We start from the raw sequence: 6,966 nt of genomic DNA, 5'->3' as shown, positions 1-6,966 counted from the left end.
GGTACAGTGGCTTTGGTTAGAAAAAGAGTTTTAGTGTAATTTTAAACACATCCTTCAGTATTCTCCCCAGTTACCTGAACTGGGGTGATTTTACCCCCTAATGCATTTACTTGTTTGAACTCTTTTCTTAGAACAAAGTGAAAAAATCATATTCTGTCTCCACAAATATTACAGTATTTCAGCAGCTGGTTTCATCCTAAATTTTAGCAAATGTTGTAGTTAAAATATTTTTATGAGTGAAAATAGTTGAATGTCATTTGAGAGATCTCAGGTTCGTGAGCCAATAATCAAACAAATAAAAAATAAACTTTGCTGTCTGATAGTATTGTAGTGTTGGTTAATGTGTGTCTTTGCTCTTTTTTTTTATTTATTATGAAAATGTCACTCTTTATGAAAGAATGAAGGGTGGCTTCAGGTTTGGGGAGACCTGCCATGACTGTCCTTTGACAAAAGGAAGACTTGTGAGCAGCCAAGATGACTTCAGTGTTTCAGATCAGCATTCCCTGGCTCTTTCAGCACGACTTCTGTGACATGTCTGGGAATGCTTGAGTATCCCATATGGTATCATTTTATATAATCAGCTCAGAGCAGGTTGCCACAGTGTCCAGCTGTTTAATTTATGATATTTGAATAATTTAGAAGAAACTCCAAGCAATTCTAGAGCTGCAGGTGCTTTGATCAGCAATGCCTTAGAATTTGAGCGTGGAAAATTGTCAGAATTCAATTCTTGTGCCATAGAAAGTTGTGGTCAAGAGTTTCTGTTTGGTTCATCATCTCAGCAATTCCTCTCTGATTTATAATGACATTTTTAAACAGCCCTTCTTCAAGATATGATTATGTCTGATGAGCTGCTATTGATCAGGGGGTGACATTTACTCAGAGCTGTGCATTCACAGTTCCAATACTCTATAAACATAAATAACAGTGTTCATGATTGTGCAGCCAAGTCTTTAAAGATACCTGAAGAAGCAGCCACTTCAGGGATCACTCTAAAGGGACATTAGCTGATTAGTAGATAAGATGAGATGCTACTGAGGAGGAATTCTAAAATTCTGCACTTCAAATAAAAATTGAAACTCATTGATATAGATACTGCTGTTAAAATTCATACGATCACAGGATAATCCTGGGTTGCGAGGGACTCACAAGGATCACTGACGTCCTGCACAGAGTAGTACAAGTCCAAAACCTAATGGGATAAAGGAACAATTTTTTAAAAACATAGAGCAGAATTTGTCGCTCTGGAGTCACCACTTCCTTTAGTGCTGGGGCTTTCTGTTTAGATTCTTCTTCTATTTCTTGGTTTTTTGTTATGAAAATTGATGACAGTTCTTGGACCCTAAATTTTGTTGTAGTTATTGTTCTCTCAGTGTAATTTAATCCCACTTCTAGTTGTTTGGATTACCAGGTTTTTGCTTTGGCTGTGAACTTCCCTAGGAGGCACTGTGAGCTCGATGTGAGATAGCAGCCATTCTCTCCTGGGTGAAGTCAGGTCACTTGTCATTCCCATGACTAAAGCCAGAAATATTTGTGCCCTTTCCTTATTTTCTGAGAGTTATCTGAATTGTTTGTACACTGTCTTTTCCTGTTTTTCCCCTCTGTATGAATTTGATAGACTTCTTTCTGGTCCACCTGAACATTCTTTTGAATCAATGCTGCTTCTGTTCCCATCTTTGATGTGCTTATTTTCTGGTGCTCTTGAAAATGAGGCTTAACCAGCAGCAGAATGGCTTTTCCTAAATAATTGGCAATATTTGCTGTAGTGTAGCTTTGAAAGGATGAAAGGATTTTTGGCACTTAATCTTCATTCTGACATAGGTAATTCCATTTATTTATAAATCTTTGATTGCATTGTCAAGGATTTGTTTTGGGGCTTGTAGTTCTTTTATGTTTTGTCACAGATCTTGGTTAGGGGTTAGTCCTTTTAAGACTGTCCAGTGTCCGAGAGATGAACCAAATTATTATGTTTTGTTGTAAATAATTCTCTACCTTTTTAAATTGGGACTGCAAATTTTTGTGTGTGTGTTTCTGCCACTTGGGGGTTTGTAATTTAAATTTGTAATTCTCCCACTCTGCCTCAAATTTAATTAGCAGTAAGTTTTTAGTATCTGTTTGGTCAGTTTCGACAAGGAACTATTTTGACAATTTTATCTTTCTTTCCCTGGTATCTACCCCTCAGTGCAGTGTGATAGTCAAACCTTTCTGCTGTTCAGTGTGCTACAGCTAAAATAAGGTATAATTTTTTTTTGTAGTTCCTTTCTTGTGCTTGGTTGTGGTTTAATTTCTTTGGCAGTATTTTGCAGTTCAGTGTGGCTCAGCTCCATCCAGCAATACGGAATCAGAGGTTTGCACTTTTCCTAATGACATCATGGCATGTCGAGTTTCATAGCTCTTCCACAGCAATGAAAAGCTTTTGGTTTTGTTATTTTTCTATAAAATACCCACATCTAATTGAAGTATATGGTTCTCATTCCCAAGCTATGCAAACTCCAGTAAATGCACCTATGTTTTATTTTATTTGCAACTGCTTGATGAGTTTTGTGCTGAAAGAACTGAGCTGCATCCATTTTCCTCTCTCAGGTACTCCACATAGAGGAGCAAAAGAAAATGAAATGCCTGTTGGTGAATGGGGAATGTGTGGAATTACTGGAACCATTTTAATCCTAATTGCTTCCTAGCAACACTAGCACATCTATAATGATGCATCTCACACAACTGGATACAACACAATAAAACAAATAATTCCAATCACACAAGCCTGACAGCACTTTTGAGGTAATTTTCTGCAAGTTGATCAATAAGATGTTCACATCCTATAATCCATGTTGAATTTATTCCTGTAATTCATTTTAGCTTCTAGAGGAGCAGTGGTTAATTGCTAATCCATATTTATTGAAGAGAACAAATGAGAACAGCAAGGGTAGACATCCATGCACCATCACATCAAATGTGGAACTTCTGAGCTCAGTTTTCCACTCAGATCTCTGGTGTTTGTTTAACTTCTGTGCCCATGACTGTACACAAAGTCTTTGGAGATTATCAAGGAATTTGCCCAGCTGCAGCTGGTGCTTTCATTGACAATGCCTGGTATTTGCATAGATGTTAATTAGACATTTCAAGTTGTATGAATCTTCTGGAGTGCAGTTATTGTTGATCACCAGAACGCATTTGCATTTTATACGATTGATTGTACTTTGGTAATTACTCTTCAGAGTCCCCTTTAAAATCTATATTTCTTTCATCTGCAATGTATTAAGCTTGCAGTGGGAGCTGCTGGGTTGTTCTTGGCACAGCAGTCATTTTTTTTTAGGGTTCACCTTTGAGCACAGCATACTAAATTTATCATTCAGTTTTTAGGGCTTAATTGAATGTCCATTGAGGTTGACATAAAAAAAAAAAAAAATATTCCTGTCTTTGACTCAGCTTTGGATGATGCTCCTGGTCTTATCCCTTATGCATGCAGCTTTCACACTGATCCCAGATGGGCAGGGTTTTATCAAGTATTTGCCAAGGAGTTCATGTATTTCGGCAAATAGATTACTTGCCACGTATGGGGATGTATGAATCACTTTCTGAATTATTTTTGTTCACTCTCACTGTTGCTTGATTTGTAACAGAACAGGAAAGGTTTTCTTCTTTGTAATGATAAGAGCTTTTAATAGATGAGGAACAAGAAATCAATCACAGTAAACCACAAGCAAATAATGAATATTCTTGTAGAAATACTTCTTCTCTGAAGAAAACACAGGTATTGATATGAAGGACTACATTCTCCAGAATTAATTAAGGAAATAAAATTGATTATGTGAATTTATGGAAAAGTCCAATAGTGATTTTATTTGTGATCCACATCTTATAAAATTCAGCTTCCATTTTATCAGTACATCTATCCATTAACAGAAATGGAATTAAATGGAATTCTGTTCATGGAATTAAATCCATAAAATACATGCAAAATAAATACAGTAGAATAAACTTACAATAAAATATTACATAAACTGGTATTTATATTTAAAATATTCAACACTTGATTCCCAAAATCCTAGTAGAAAAAGAGACTTCTTTTTGAACAAAGAAATTAAGAAGAGCTTATTTGTTATGGTCAGGTAAATAAGAAATACAGATAAATAATAAATAAAATTGACTGCTTTGGCTATGGAATTAGCAGAGGCTTTGAGGATGACATTTTTTAAAAACTAAACAGTACATTCTCCTCTGAGTTCAAAAGAGCAAATATTTTTGTTGGAAGTGTTTCTCAGATTGTCCCTCTCCTGCTACACAAAGTTTAGGAAAAAATTCTTTCTTTCTGTGACCAGAAAGTATAAAATATTTTTAATGATCACAGTAGAGTTGTATAAGTCTGATGAAGAATTAACTTTCACCCCACCAACTGTCATCACAAGTGGCAATTGCCATGTCTGAACTTGAATTTAGAAGCTGATTTTGCTGTAGGATATTTCTATAAATATGCTGGCTTAATGCCTAATTTGCAGTTTTGTTTCTGAGTCTCACTTGCATGGGATATAAAGCAAATCTGGAAAGAGAAATTAACGAGACTTCACTTTACTTGGACTAATCTAATAGGAAGTGTAACTGTGTAACTTTTCCTCCACATTTGTGAGGAGACACTTGAGTTGGGAAATGCCAACAGGAGGGATGGGGGCCAGGATCTCTGCAGGCAGAGTGGAAATGACCAGGTTGTAGGGAAGGAGGTATCCCAAAGAAGGCAGTCCTCTTTGAAACACTGCAAAAGATCTCGGAGAAATAAGAGCAGGCCCACAGGCACACTGTAAGGAAGACTTTGCATGGTTTAGAAGGGGTTAGAAAGAAATACTTAAAATACTGATTTGATATGTTGAACACCCAAATTGGATAAGGGGAAATTTTGGTCAGCTAGATGGAAATTCTTCCCCGTGAGGGGGGGGAGGCCCTGGCTCAGAGTGCTCAGAGAAGTTGTGGCTGCCCCTGGATCCCTGTCAGTGTCCAAGACCAGGCTGGAGAGGGGCTTGGAGTAGCCTGGGAGAGTGAAAGATGTCCCTGCCCATGGCAGGAAATGGCATAAGTTGAACTTTAAGGTCCCTTCCAACCCAAACCATGCTGTGAAACAGTGATTCGAATATAAGAATACCTTGATTCCATAAGGATGGATTTGACAAATTAGTAGCTGAGTTTTCATTGCCTGCGCCTCTGCGCACTTTCTGAGTGCTGGTGGAGCACAAAATTTGTAACACAAAGTTATTGTGTATTTTCATTTGAAATGCTGGTTCTGAGTAAAATTTCCATGATTCACATAGATTCTGATGAGGGTTCCTTTTTCCTGGTTTTGTAATACAAAGCTTTTAATGATTCATTAGGTGTCTCGAGTTTCCTGACCTGATGGATATCTGAAAATGGGCTGTGGTTCAGTCAATAGGCTGCACCATGGAGCAAACCACAGAAAGCAAACAACAGGATTAAGAAGGCTCCTGTGCCTTCAGATCTGTAAAAAGTTTATTGTATTTGTCATAATACAGTGTTCTGACAGGACTTTTGTTGGCATAACTTGAATTAGCAAATGAGGAGAGCTTACATCAATCTTTCATTGAAATAGTGAGGTTATTTTTCACATTGTGCACTTTGCCTCAAAACTGTGCACATAAATATTCTGGGAGCATAAAATGGACCTTGCCTAGGGATGGAGTGTTGGATATAACAATATTTTCTGTTTCAAAAGCTTGTAAATGTTTAGTGTCAATATGATTAGGTGGATTCATTGCATGACAAAAGTTCTAACTTTGGTTTATTATAATTTCCTGCTTCTCATGGCAAGACAACCCTGCCAACATTTATAAGAATTGATCTGGTGTTGAAAAATTAGTTTTAAGTGAACGGCACTTTTAATGCTTAACCGAATTTCAAATTTCTTTTTCTTTCTCTTGACAAGTATTCAGGAATTCCCAGGAAGCAGAGAGTATAAATCAAAGAGCCTGGTTTATGAAGCACAATTAAAAAAAAATGGTTAGAGTTTTGCCTTGCTGCAAGTCAAATTATTGCGAACTTCAAAATTTATTATTTAGACTTTTGAAAATCCCAGCTAATTTTAATTGGCTGTGCCTGGTTTTGCCTGAAAAGATAGAAACACATGTTTTATGATTCACAAATAAAACAATATCTTGTTCTATTTTAAGTAGAAATAATTTGGGGGGTGGATAGGAGATTGAGAACAAGTAGGATTAATTGTAAGGGCAGTCTCTTTCACTTCCTGTTTGGAAAGGATCCTGAATTTACACTCCCACTATGGTTCATGAAATGAGACTCAGACACAAAGGTTTTTCATTCCAATATTCCTTGTTCTTTAATGACTGTACTGTCAGAAGGTACTGACCCTATAACCAAAGCAAAAGGAAATGACAAATGAAATAATGTAACACTAAAAATGTCAGTATAAGGCAACTTGCTCTTACCTTTCTCAGCATTGATGCATATTGCCTTATCTGATTTTTAGTGCTGTGTGATGAATACAATATAAATTAATTTTTACAGAAATGATCATAAGAATAAGAATTTATTACTAAACTTGCTCATACTTCCATAAAACTACTATCTAGTGTAACAACAATTGACAAAATTATATAGTTGTAGTTTATTGAAAGATGTGCTATGCATCTTCTGAGTGAGACCGCACCTCTGGGGGAAGCAGAACCTTTCCCTGCTCTGCAGCCTGAGCCTGCCCTTGCCCAGCTCCAGCCCTTCACACATAATTCTTTCAGATTCTTAGAGTAGATACTTTTTTTGCCACTACTAGGATCACTGCTAAACACTGTTACAACGACTTGGTATTTCTCTGAAGTGATAGTTTTTATACTACATGGTGTTTCTTTCAAAATAACGAAAAAGTTTAGCTTTCAGTTTTCAAACCTGCTACATCCTCTTTGTCCTTTTCTTTACACTGAGATGTAATGAGTGGTTTCAGTATAGCAAAGAGAC

The sequence above is a fragment of the Onychostruthus taczanowskii genome, unplaced genomic scaffold, assembly GCF_017590055.1.
Source record: "Onychostruthus taczanowskii isolate IOZ18803 unplaced genomic scaffold, ASM1759005v1 scaffold242, whole genome shotgun sequence".
Lineage (NCBI taxonomy): Eukaryota > Metazoa > Chordata > Aves > Passeriformes > Passeridae > Onychostruthus > Onychostruthus taczanowskii.
This window is presented reverse-complemented; position numbering follows the sequence as displayed.